Genomic DNA, 14308 nt, shown 5'->3' on the forward strand with positions numbered 1-14308 from the left:
CAAGTAAACAAAGAATTACAATAATCCAGACGAGATGAAACAAATGCATGAATGACAATTTCTAATTCGGAGCGCGATACAATGGGACTCAGCTTAGCAATGTTTCTCAAGTGATAAAAACAGGAGCGAACAGTGCTACTGACAGTTCAATTTAGTTTTATTTATATAGCCAAATCACAATAGCTGTTACCTCAAGGCCCTTTATATTGTAAGGTAGAAATCTCCTTGCAATTGCTTTGGTCACTTTTAGTTTGTATGGAAGTTTGTTTGTATGAAAACACTCGCTAACTACTCAGGAGTCGTTCTTTACCAGAAGCTACGGTTGTCGTGTTTTGACGAGCCAGATCCGGTTTTTCTGCTGACTGCTTCTTTCCTCATGATTTCTTCCATCTTCATGAGATTCCCAGTTCCAGACCAATGACTGTAGAAAACATATCGCCCCCTGGTGTCTGGCTGCAGTATAGGTCATAAACCCCGCCTCCTCCATGTTAGCGGATGGGACTGGGGTCAGACTAAAATAAATAAATTCTCCTCAGATAAATTTTTCCCAAAGATTCTTTCTTTTGTTATCAATAGTTCTCATCACGCTGATTTATGTCCAAGGGGTCTCCTTTCCCATAAGTTTGATTCTAATTCCTACCACAGTGATGTTAAATTGGGGTGTAATGTCATCATAACAGCTTTGACTGGCAGCTGCAGTCATGGAGAAACTTGCATATCTCTGTTCGGGAATAGCAGATAGAGCGTAGGCTCTGAGAGGAGGGCCAGCGTTTACGTTACGAAAACACGACCGAGTGTTTTAACCTGACAGCCTGAGGTGTTCTTCAGTAAACTGGACTACCCGACAGAGGGACCGAAGCCCCGCTGCACTTTTTCGGTAATTAAACGTGTTTGTAAGCTAATCTGTAACTACCTATGTAAACAGTTTTAGATGCATTACACTCACAGTCGTAAATATTAAAATCTCAAAGGACAACATTACATTTTTGATATTAACAGTAACTCTGGGCCTCTGTGGAGTGTGCAGCTGATCTCATCGCTGTCTAAAAATGAATAACAAAACGTAAGAAGTGCTGAATCCTTCAATAATACAGACTATTAGAGTAACAGGTATGTAGCATCGCTAACTAGCTAGCAACAAGCCTCCAACACAGTGCGTATGCTAGCGGCTAATCTAGCAAACAAATTAACAACAGAGTGATTTTAGATGTTTTAGAACTATAAGATGTTAAGCTGTGTGTCTTTTTCATAACAGTAACGTGGTTGTATTTACCTTAATTGAACAAGTTGTCAGTCGCGGTAAACCCATCAGCAAATAAACTGGAGCAGCCGGGCTATGTAAAAAGTGTAAGGGGGGGGTTTGCAGTCACGTCCAGCGGGTGTGTGGGCGGGAGCGTGACACAGTCGCTCCACCTCAAGTCACTACTGCGCAGAATCTGGCTCCAAAAATGCAAGATGGCAGCCTCCACAACCGGGATATTTTGGCTTCATTTTTGCACAATGGGAGGAGGTGCGTCCATGTTTTCTACAGTCATTGTTCCAGACATACTGAAGCATCGACATAATACTGCCCCCACAATGCTTTACTGTGGGGACAGTGTTCTTTGGGTTGTACGCCTCATCTTTTTTTCTCCAAACATAAGCAGCATCTCTGTGGCCAAAGACATCTGGCTACGTCTTATCTGACCAAAAAACGCTTCCAGTCCATAATCTTTCTCTGGGTTATCCTCACCATATTTCAGTCTGGTGTGAAGGTGTCTCTTCTGCAGAAGTGGAGTTTTTCTTTTGGTCTAAAGCCTCGCAGACCATTCCTGTGCAGCATTCTAGTGATTGTCTTCTTAATTCCCGACTCAGCCAACTCATTCACTCGTGTCTTGGCAGTTATTCTGTGGTGTTTAGACACTTCTAGTTTTCTTTCCAGAGTCTCAAATCGTTCACTTCCTGGCTCTGCCAGGCTTGTTGTGTATTGTGTGAATTTCTTGATGATGCTTCTCACTCCAGTTCTTGACACTTGAAAATACTGTGCTAAGTTTGTACATCCACCTCCTGCTTTGTGAGCATCAACAATTCTTCAAGTCTAAACTGGTTTCTTTTTTTTATTAGCATGATGCTTTCATGCTAAACCTTCAGTTTGAATGTGATTTTACAGCTCTGAGCTTAACAAAGGGCTGTGGCTCAATAAAAAGATGAGTTTTTCAGGGAGTTAATAATGACCCTGGTAATTGTTGTTTTTCTGAAATAATTCTGTTATTCTGTGCAGATAGAAATATTTTATGCTTTCTAAAGTAGCGTGCTTAGAGATGCTATGCTGAAAATCTCTTGCTTTGTAAAAAAAAAAAAAGACTCGACAAAATTTGGACCAAAACTTTAAATTTCATAGAGGGGCTAATAATAGTATAATAATTTAGTCTGTTGGATATTTATCAGTTTCAGCACATTGGGGATTTCCTGAGAATTTCTTTGTGATTTCTGTTCATCGACTACTCTGCTTTTCCCGCAGTTCCAGTGACGTTGCATTACAGGTTATTATCGTTATTAAGCATTATTATGAACGTATGTATAATTCTTCGGGACTTTTTTGCCGGCAGGTTCAGACATAACATCTTGCGCTGTTTTTCTGTTTTTTTAATTTTTCTTCGGCAGACAGACGCAGCGTCTGAAAGTCACCGACTCAGCCTTTTAGCGAGCAGGTGCTGGCTGCTGACAGATGGAGGCGGGACATTTAATAGTCGCCAGCTGGAAACAACGTCCTGTTTGAGCAGCATGATTGGCGGCGGTTTGTAATCCCAAACATTCATGAGATTGTTTTTTGTGGCCCTGACTACTGCTCACCTGCACAACAGGTTGGGTCACTGAGAGGTTACCTGTGTGAGGAAGCAGCCGCTGTGTGTGTGTGATCAACTAAGGTGTGTGTTGAGTTTTCTTTCTTTCACCTTTCTTTTCTTTATTGTTTTTAACAGAAGCGTGAAGACATCACAGCTTTTTTTGATCACAGAACAATAATTATTTTTGTGGTCTCGACCTAACACATTTTCCTCACTCATAATTACTCCCTGCACTCGAAACTCACCCAAAACGTCTCTTCCTGATCATTAGAACGAAACTAATGAACCCTTTTTTCCAGAAATCTAAGCGTGTTAAATCAATCACTAGGAAATGATGCTCCTTACAAAAAAAATCGTGTTATTTTTGGATCATTAAATCTTTGTTCTGCGATCACAAATAAAAATATATGAATATTGACGCAGCTGCTCACAGGAGATTTAGTCTTAAATGAGACATAGCAAACTGACTATTCATAAACAAAGTTTATTTAAGTGTTAAATCAACCTCATAAACCTGGATTTCTGCTTTTAATTAGATTATAAGTTCCTGTAAAGTTACTTACGTGGCACAGCAGCCTGTGCACTGTTACAGGCACGTCTGTACCCTGATATAATGACAGTAGCATGCAGTGAGTCATGAAACAGTAGATCATTCAAGCATTATTTTGAATAACGTCAGGGCAGGTTAGTTTTGCACATCAGTCATGTAAACTTATGTCCCCATTTTCCACAGTAACACAGTACTGTCTGTGGGTAGCATTCAGAAAACAAACTATTAAATTAACCTTTTTTTTTTAAATAAATACTATTTCAAAAGACATCATTTTAAACATCAGGTGACAAAATATTTTTAATGACCACTGTGACATATTTTATTCAAATTTTAATGAATATCAAATATCCAACTGTTGAATGAATACGATTCATGAAGGTAACATGTTATTTTACACTCTAAAGTGTAACCGCGGAATCTTTTGTCAGAAAAAAATAACTAAAAAAGAGTTTTTAAAATTTATTTATTTATGCTTGTTTTTGTTGTATTGAATGCTCTTTATAGCCACTGTCTTTATGGCGTATGTTTTCCTGTTTTTCTCCAACAGCCTGCAGACTGATTTGCCTGGGAAGGACACAGGAAGTCAGTAACATCACCAAACTATCGGCCTTAAGCACAACACAAACTCCACACAAGGACAAAAACTAACTATGATTTGGCCTTACACGGGCTTTAGATAGAGCTAAAGCAGGTGAGCTATTGTTAGCTAACATTATGAACAGTTATGGTTCATAATCAAACCTTTCTGCCCAAAAGGAACTCTCCATGCCTGCCTGCCACATCTTTTTTTTAAATTCTCAATATGTCCAGTTTTCCTAAATTTTGCACAGCATGCTACGATATGCCAAGTTTTCAAATTATGACTTTATGCCTGTCACATTGTATTATCTCATCTGGCATTTCTTCACAGCACTGGGTTTCTTTTTATCCCTGAATGATTCATAGATTAGTGTTAACTGGCTTAAGAAAAAAATACATTTTTCTGAAAAAGGTCAGGTATAAGGACTGGACTGAAAATAAGTGAAAAAGCAGCAAATCTCCAAAGAAATCTTTGAAAGACCTTCAGAAAGCTGAAGACTTGTTGCACAAAACCACTTTCGAAAATTGAATAATTCATTTCGTAATCTGGCTCTATGGAACCAAAACTTAACAAACTGAGGGAGGGCTAAAAAACTGCACATGTAAAAATAAAAATAAAAACTTTTTTACCTCTCAGTCTGATGGAGTACTGTCGTCACGCTACCAGCAGGGTGTTGTGGACATGAGTTTGTGACTTCGATAACTCGAGAACAAAACAATGTAGGATTTTAGATCAGTTACTCGGAGGCTGAGGGGTACCAATGGCCACCGCCAGTATTTTTGTTAACTGTTATCATAATGCATCCATAGAGGGTAAACCTCCTCATTTTTCCTTACGGGACAAACAGGTATTAGTAATAACCGATATCTGCCTGCTTAATAAAAGTTCACATGAAAGTATTAAATAGTTTATTTATCTTTGGAAATAAAGCGGTGATGTGAATGGCAGTGAGTGTAGTCTGGACTGCTGCATTCGCATCAAACTCAGATGTTATTTTCTGTATGATTAAGTGTAATTATCTCAATCATTGTTCTGCACACTCATAGTGCCTTTCAGATGTCATTACACTTAATTACAGCTCTTTCAATGAATCGTTTAAAGGCCGAGCTCCGGGGCTGGAGGCAGCCAATCATTTTCCCCCGAGCTCCTGTCAGCCAATCGCAGCAGCCCATCCAGGTGGTGGCGTAGGAAAGGCTCAGTAGGAGAAGGTTGCCTGCGGGTGCTGATTCAGGATCTGCTCTTCCTTCTGCTGGTCTATGTCCTCTGAGTGGGTAAAACTGATCTGCCAGACCAGCTCTTCCAGTCTATAAACGCAGCTCAATGGCGAAAACCCATCATTAGCCCGTCATGATGGTTGTAAATCACCCCAATGGGCTCTGTTGTCATGGCACGTTGGAGGGGTTTTGGAGAAAGTTTGCCAGAATTTAAGTCAAATGAGGTGTTCTGGGTTGTTGGTGGTTGCAAATCTACAGAACAACCGTTCCATATTTCATGTGAAAATCGCATGTACGTACAAGTGTTTTTCCTTGGAAACGCCTCTTTGAAGTATCTGGTGCATTAAGAACGTTAGATCATCCATCAACTGGGTGTTTGTAAACGAAGACGTTTAGTTGCCAGTTAGCGAGGTGGAGCAGTGAATAAATGCTGTACAATAGCAATGGATGTAAATCACTGGCTTTTATAGATGTTCCATTCATTTTTATTGATATTCTTTGGAGCAAGTCACGTTTAAAGTTAAATTTACTGTGTTTTTATTTGTATAAGTGCCTTGAGGCAATTGTTGTTATGAGCTGACACCATATGATAAAATAGAATTCCATTGTTTCTCTTTGGTCGCTGAGTCGGCCTGAAAAATACTTACCAAGTGTCAAATGTATGTCTTCAGCCATGGAATGATTACTGCTGGCTGATTGAATAGACTTCTATCGATAACAATAGTCATTTAAATGAACACAACGTCTCCCCAAGCAACAACTAAGGACTAAACTGAAGACTAAAACAAAGAGACCAAAAACTTATTCATACTTATTTACTGAGCTTAATGTTTAGGCCTTGACAAATAAATGTGGTAACCCAACTTCCCAAAACTGTCCAAAGTATGATTTAGACAAAAGTTCCCCACGATGCTCCACAGCCATCTAAGACCAGTCCAAACCCAAATTCAGAATTAAAGATGACGTTCAGTCAAAATATATCTCAAAAAGTCCTGAACGAACCTCAAGCTAGGTCCAATACCATCAACAATGAAATCTAAAACCAACTTTAAGAGCTAAATCAGTCATCAAGATCATGTCCAAAACAAAAACTGGTCTAAAACCCAGACCAAAACCATTTCAAACCCCATCTCAAAACAGTTCCCACACCATTCAAAATGTCCAAAACCCAAACCAGGCATGTCATCAACAAAAAAACAAACAAAAACTGTCCTAAAGAAGTCAAGAACAAGTCATCAACCAACCGCAACCAGTCCGAATCAGTTTGAAACCTCTCCTCAACTATCCAGTCTAAAATACACCCCAAACCTTTTTCCAATTTATTTTGCTATGTTTATTTTTTTCAGTGCTTTGTGACTGTGAAAATTGCTTCGTAAATACATTTTAATTACTTACGTCACAAACCGTCTAAAACGTGTCCCAAACCATCAAAAACAAAGTCCAAGAACCAAGTTTAAAAAAACTTAAAGCCAGTCTGAAAACAAGACCAAAGTCTGAAGACAAAATGTTTTTTATGCCTACATCTACAAAAATGGAAAGCAGTAACTTTACTTTCACTGTTTTCTGAGACATAAAAAATGCATGTATGAAATTACCATTAAGATCCAGTTAGGAAAATAAATAAATAAATCTTTAACATCACAAAAAGTTGACCGACCTCATTACAGAACTCTGCTTTAGATTTCTGACAGCAGTCTTAAGAAGACCATAATAAGAGCTCCTGCCATTCAGGACTTTAATTATACACTCGTTTTCATTTTACTACCTGAACCGTTCATCACATTCATTATGTATTTGTAGATAAACAAAGGTTTTAAGAGGAATTTCTTTCATAGTAGCGTCAGCTAGTTTACTTCCCACACGGGAAGTTTGTGGTCACACCAATTCCCACTGTTGAACCTCGCTTCAATCAGGTGTGCATTAAATGTCCGCCCATCGCAGAAGCTGAAAGGACTTACTGTCATGCCTTTGTTCGGTCATGCATGCACGAGCATGTAAATACCGGACCTCATGTAAATACACAGAGGCTCATAAAATTTATACAAAACACTTCATCATCATAAACACTGGCAGCAGTGTGAGTGTGGCAGCAGATATTTGATCTCGAGCCCGAGGCTGAGCTGCAGCTTTAAAGCAGCGGAGCGGATAACGACAGGCTCTGATGTTAATTGCTTTCATTTACAGCAATTAAGTTGATTTGGTTGATGAGGGGGTTCGATAACGAGAGGCTGGGTTAATTTGTCTTGTTTGGATAAATACTTTGATTAACATTATAGAGCTGCTGAACCCCTCTGATGCAGAGGTGGTGCATGATTGACGTTAATTGCAGCACTCAGCTGATTGGAGGGCAAAAAGCTCAACAAGTGTTGAACAAACTTCACGAATGACAAAGCAAAAGGTCCAACAGCACAAAGAGGGTAAACCATCGATTCCTGCAGGATACGGTTCAAATCTGCAGTGTGTTGGAGCCTCTCAATATAGTATTTTATAAATACTTCATATCTGCTCCATGGACTACTATGTAAACAGATGATAGATATCCACACTGTGAACTTTGCATTGGCATTTTAGCTGCTGCCACGTTGGTGTCCATCGCTGACTGTATTTGGACTATATTTGCACAAGAGGGTGGAGTCCTAAGTAGCTAATGCTAGCTACCTTGCTTATCAAACTACATCCATAGACTGTGCGATAGTATAACACAGGAACGGATAGCTAATTAGTGCTCATTAACATCCAAATTAGAATTTCCCCTCACCAAAACTGGAGCTGAGGCTTCTTGGACGGTCTGTTAGTACAGTAACCTCACAGCAACCATTGTATTGTTCAGATAATGTTAATAAAACGCTCCAGAAGGCTCCAACAGCACAAACACAACCCAGGGGTCCGGTTTAGGGACTCAACTGAAATGTCGCTATCCACCTGTCAGTCAAAAAAGGCCACGCCCCTAATAAGGTAAGGTATTTCAAAACAGTCTTGCTTCTGCTTGATTGTTTGAAACCAAACGCGATAAGATGACTCTTTACTGATAAACCACTGAAACTGTGAAGGGCTGTTGTTGTTTGCAGCTCTCTGGTATTTCCTGGAAGTTTTTACATCAGGTTAACACATTTGAAAATAAATATGAAAATCCTGCAAGCTCCTCTCATTTAAAAAGAAAATAAGCACAGCAGGAGCCTCAAATATCCAAACATATCTTCAGTTTTTGAATCCACCTGCTGTCTCTTCTCTGCGTTTGTAATTGAAACTAAAAACCCTCAATAAGCGCCGTGGTTCAGCTGGACTCGCTTGAAACCGCCGGCACACTCTGAGGAGATAACGAGAAGTGATAATTTGTTTCTGCCGGTCGTGCACCTACATGCATCCCACCATCTGTTATTTCATTTCAGCCTCCCGATGTGAATATTGAAACATTTCCATGGCAACAACAGCAACATACAGGCAGGTAGCAGCGCCTGGAGGAGGAGGATGCAGCTTTTCTTGCATCTCCATCATAGTCACACTCTCTCTGCTCGTTATTAGTTGTGTTTTCGAAGCAGTTTTGTCGCTGACTTCTTTGGGCTTTTCTCCTGTAATTAGGGCATCTCCTTACTTAGATGTAACTCAGACATCATATGTAGTTAAACAAGGTCAATTAGTGCTTCCAGTTAAGATACCTCATTACAAGAAGGTGCTGCTAATTTTCAGATGTACTTCTGCTGCGATATGGTGATATAAAAGTATATTTCTTGATCATGTTTTTTGATTACTGAGTTGAGAATCTAATATGTCTTACAATTTAGTTTTTTGGTAGCCTTCTAAACCTGCACTTAATCTGTAACCTACGTAAGCACCTCCTGAGTTTATATCTCCGGCAAGATGTGAAAATAAAACTAATTGTTTATTTCAGCTGTAGGCTGGTTTACAGGGACACTGTTAGAGGATGTAGTTGTTAAAGCACCGTGCAAAAGTCTTGATCCACCCCTCATTTCTTTGTATGTTGCAGGAAAAGTGAAAAAGGCTGTAGCCGATCAGGTGCTTTCCAGATGGTTTTGCATGGTGGATCAAAATGTGATGATACTTTTCTGTGTTCATATTTGCATCAGTATTAACAATGATCTCCAACAGCAATGGCTGAACACCTGCCCAAACCATGACAGAGCCTCCACCGTGGCTGCACTCTCCTGACCGGGATCATTCACAGACATGCAGCACTGCAGATGATGAACCTTACCCCTGGAAGTGTTTACATGTCATGTTTACATTCATCATGTTTCTGACATGCAGTGTGTCATCCTGTTTTTGTTTTCACAGCAGCAATGATGTCATAGCTTGAAGAAGGAGCAGGACTCCATCAGCCAAGGATGAGCTTCACCCTGTCACAGGTCCGACAGCTGCTCCTACAAAACCATCCAGTCAGTCATGTGACCATCAAAGAGTCAGAAAAAAACCTCACAAACATTTTTAAAGCCCTGATCCACAGGAATCTCCTGCCATTGCATTTTAAGACAATGTATAAAGGAAATATACTGGAACTTGTACTAATTACTAATATTAGTTTCTTACGTTTAAAAAAATAAAATCTTTTTGTGAATCAATGTAGAAATAATAATAATCCAAATTATAGAATATGCAATGAAAGACTGCAATATAAACTCACTACTGGTATTAATAATACATTTCTCCTCAAAGCAAAATACTGTATTTTAGGTCAGTTGGGTCCATATATATTTGGACACTGAGATAAGTTTGTTTTGTTTTTTTAACTGTTTACTGAAACATATTCCAATTACACTTATATAATGGACATGGACATAATGTGTAGACTCTTAGCTTTCAATTGAAAGGATCCACATTCAGATTGGATGAAGGAGTTTCAGCTTCTTAACATGTGCCACCCTCTTTTTAAAGAGAAAGTAAAAGTAATTGGATAGTTCACTCAAAGGTTATTTCATGGGCAGGTGTGCGCAATTCCTTCATTATGTCATTATCAATTAAACAAATAAAAGGCCTGGAGTTGAGGTGTGGTGCTTGCATTTGGAAGATTTTGCAGTTAACAGACAACGTGGTGAAATGAGCTCTTCATGCAGGTGAAACAAGCCGTCCTTAAGCTGTGAAAACAGAAAAGCCCCATCTGAAAAATTAGGAGTGGCAAAATCTACAGTTTAGTACATCCTGAGAAAGAAAGAAAGAACTGGTGAACTCAGCAATGCAAAAAGACCTGATGACCATGGAAGACGACAGCGGTGGATGATCGCAGAATCATTTCCATGGTGATGAGAAACTGCTTCACAACAGCTGACCAAGTGAGGTAGGTGTATCGACATATACAAAAAGATAAGAGAAGAAGAGAAGACTGCATGAAAGTAAATACAGAGGGTTCACTGCAAGGTACAAGCAACTCGTGAGCCTCAAGAATAGAAAGGCTAGATTGGACTTTAAAACCGTATAAAAAGAAGCCAGCACAGTTCTGGAAAAAACTTCTTTGGGCAGATGAAACCAAGATCAACCTCTACCAGAACCCAGAACCCCGTGTTTGCATTGGTTCTCTCCGGGTACTCCAGCTTTCTCCACAGTCCAAAGACGTGGGGTTAGCTTGATTGGTAATTCTAAATTGCCCATAGGTGTGAATGTGAACAAACCACATCATCTGTAAAACACAGCAGAGGCAGTGAGATGGCTTCAGCTGCCAGCGGCACTGGGACACCAGTGTTTATTGATGATGTGACACAGAATGAATTCGGCGGTGTTTGTCTGACATTTTATAATACAGATGGACAATGACCTGAAACCTTCAGCCAAAGCAAGAAAGTGGAATATTCTTGAATATTCTGATTCTGATTCTGAATGACCAAATAAGTCACCTGATCTTAACCCAACTGAGCATTTCACTTGTTGAAGACTAAACTTCGGACAGAAAGGCCCGCAAACAAACAGGAACTGAAAGCTGCTGCAGTAAAGGCCCAGCAGAGCATTAAAAAGGAGGAAACCCAGCATCTGGTGATGTCCATGACTTCAGGCTGTCGTTGCCAGCAGAGCGTTTTAAACCAAGTGTTAGAAATAAACATTTTATTTTCAGTTATGTAATTTGTCTAATTACTTTTGAGCCTGTGAAGTGAAGAGATTGTGTTAAAAATGTTTTAGTTCCTCACATTTTATGAAATCTGTTTGTTCAACCCACTGAATCAAAGCTGCACTTCAACTGCATCTGAGTTGTTTCATTTAAAATTCATTGTTGCGATGTGCAGAACCAAAATTTGAAAAAAAGTTGTCTCAGCCCAAATATTTGTCAGCCTAACTGTATATAATAATCAAACGTTTAAATAAATATTTATTTTAAAATAAAAATAATAATTATTTGCAGTATATTAAAGAAGTAAAAGACTAAATAATCCATGTAATAGCACGTGTTGTAGCAAATACAATAACTAAAATCTATACTACCAAAAGAAATTACAATATTTTCACTATATAAAAATGTGTATACATATAAATAAATGTATATAAGAACTGTAATGTATACTATTACTACAGTACACCAAACCTGTCTCTTCATAACTCCTCCCACTCGATCAGTAGTTGAGTGACCAAACCTGGCACACAGGTACATCTTAGGCCCCTGAAGGTTCTCATCTATATCACACATTATGATGTCATCTTATGCAACCACTACAGTGACAACCTGACCTTTGCAGGGGACCCACAGAAATGGTCTGACATCTATACAGTCACTCCCATTTTTCATCTTTATTTAAATATAAAATCCATTTTTCCTTCTCAGATCGGTGATACTCATGTGACCAACACACCAAACAGAGCTGTAGCAGCTTTTATTTTAAGGTCCTATTTTTCAGATTGTTAAAATCAATTTAAATGTTAATAAATATTTGAGCAAACTGTCAACACATGAAGAAAACATTTTAAATTTAGTTCATTTTTATTTATATTTTTTTTCCAAATCTGAACACAGGCAGTACAAAGCTTCTGTCATTTTTTTCCTTCCCCTTTTCAGAGGAAATGAGTTGTACAGTTAGTGCACTCGATCCTAAACTGATGAAAAAATAGATCTAAGAAGAAGAAGTGCTGCTACATAAGGAGATGATGAGGTAAATCTGTCCAGGAAGAAGAAACCAACAGATGAACTGATGCAGTGAGAGAAACGAACAAACAAACAGTCCACACGTTATTATTATTATCATCATTATGTACACGTCAGATGCATAGAATACTTTCAAATCCTTTTTTTCTTCTTTTTTTTCCCTTCTTTACATAAATACCTACATTTTTCCCCACAAAGACAAAAACTACCAGTAGAACAAAAAGCAAAACAAACTGCTCCGGGATCAGCTGCTTCCTGCGCCCGCCGCTCTGGAAAGCTGCCAAAATGTTCCTACAGGAGTTTGAATCAAACTTTATTTTTCTCACTGTCAACACATCTCTTTAAAATGAGCCTGACATATTTCAAACACGCACCACCAAACATGTTTATGACCTCGTTTGAGTCCTGCTGCCACAAAAACTCACAAAATGTAGATTAATCCACCGCTGAAAATAGTCCCGAACAAGTGCTTCGCTTTTTTTCTGCCTCAGGTGGGTAACTACTTCCTGTTTTTATTTTTTTTTAATAAAAATACATTTCCAAGTTTCATTGTTTTTATTTTGTTTTTGTTTTGTTTGGGGTTTGTTTGTTTGTTTTTTTTTGGGGGGGGGGGGGGGGGGGGGGGGGGTGTACAAATGATGTTTTCAGTTGATTTTTCCCAACATGCAGACTTGTGCAGGGATAAAACCTTGTTAAGTTTTGTTTACAAATTTCACACCAGTTAAGTTCATGAATAAATATTTTTTTGTGTAACTAAACACCCAAAAATAAGAGTCTGAGTCATTTTTACAAATCTGGATTAATCCACCACTGAAAATATTTCCTAAGAATTTACCTGAGGAACTAGGATCAGGCAGAAGCCTGAGGACTTTTTGCTTTTATAACAATCTTTAGATTGTTTTAATCTAAAGATTTAAAAACTACTGAGGAAAAAATTTTATTTTAGCCTTCAGTTGAGGTTTACATTTTTTCACAACAGAGCAGGAAGAAAAGTTTGTGGAGTAATATCTAAATGTTTGAATTGGTTTGATAAACCCAGTGAAATTCAGACTCATTCAATTAAACAAGGGTTACCCATCAGTGTGCGTGACCTCCACCTCGTTAATGAGTGTTTGTGTCGTGTTGTCAAAGGCTCATGATAAACTTGGAGCTCAAGCTGATCAGATTTGTTGACAGTAAGAAAAACATTTAATATCTGCAGATGTTTAAACTCTGCTCAGGTTTTCCTTCAGGGGGTTTCTATAAAAACAGGAGACAACGGTTCGTCCAGCAGGACATTAGCCTCAGTCTGCCGATGCTGGTCACGCCTGTTAAACTTCATCTGCAGACACCTGAACGCCTCTCTGCAGACTAAGTTTGTTCCTCAGTCTCAGGTTATCACAAAGATAAAAACCGGGGGATTCAGGTGAACCTGATGATGAAATGTAAAAATTTTAATGTGTTTTACTTATTTTTATCCCCAGAGCACAAAGAAGCCAAAAACGCCATCTTCTGATGACCCAGAGTCACGTCTGAGGGTGTTTCCAGAATCCTCTGAGACTCTCATTTTAAAGGTTTTATCCATGAGAGCATGAGGAATTAGTTTTTGAAAACTGATTGTTAATGACTGACCCGTTTTGGGTGTAAATGTGTGACCTTTTTTGGCTCTCAGGCCTGAGTTAAAGTCTGGATTGTAAAGAGCCTCGCAGACTGACACAAACCCCTTTAACATGGTATCCCTGCCCTCGTCATCATAAACCCCCTCCTATCTGCCTCCCGGACGAACCTCGTCTCTCTGCTTTCCCCTCGTTCAGCTTGGTGGATTTCCTCCACCCGAGCGAGCGGCTGCCTTCTGTCGCAGACAGACGCTCCGAAGCCTTCTCCCAGCAGCGTCTCTTCTGACGTTAGTCTCTTTTTTCTTGTAATTTCAGGACGCCGGCTTCGTTTGGCACCGTCAAGTGTTCAGTCAGCAGCTGTGACCACATTTCTACTTTTTTAGTTTTGCCTCTCAGAAACATCAAAGTTCAACTCCGAAAGGAAAAATGTCCGGGCACCATCCAGGGAAGTCTGTGAGTCCTC

General features: G+C 39.2%; 1 long non-coding RNA gene across 1 annotated transcript; it reads left to right on the forward strand.

Moving 5' to 3' along the window:
* The first annotated feature begins 2590 nt into the window (after window positions 1-2590).
* On the forward strand, window positions 2591-9596 carry LOC112847678 (uncharacterized). Its single transcript, XR_003221385.1, has 3 exons — window positions 2591-2906; window positions 3926-4069; window positions 9466-9596. It is a non-coding gene; the product is annotated as an uncharacterized LOC112847678 (long non-coding RNA).
* Window positions 9597-14308: the final 4712 nt, after the last annotated feature.

This window comes from Oreochromis niloticus, linkage group LG2 (assembly GCF_001858045.2).
Source record: "Oreochromis niloticus isolate F11D_XX linkage group LG2, O_niloticus_UMD_NMBU, whole genome shotgun sequence".
In the NCBI taxonomy this organism is placed as follows: Eukaryota; Metazoa; Chordata; class Actinopteri; order Cichliformes; family Cichlidae; genus Oreochromis; species Oreochromis niloticus.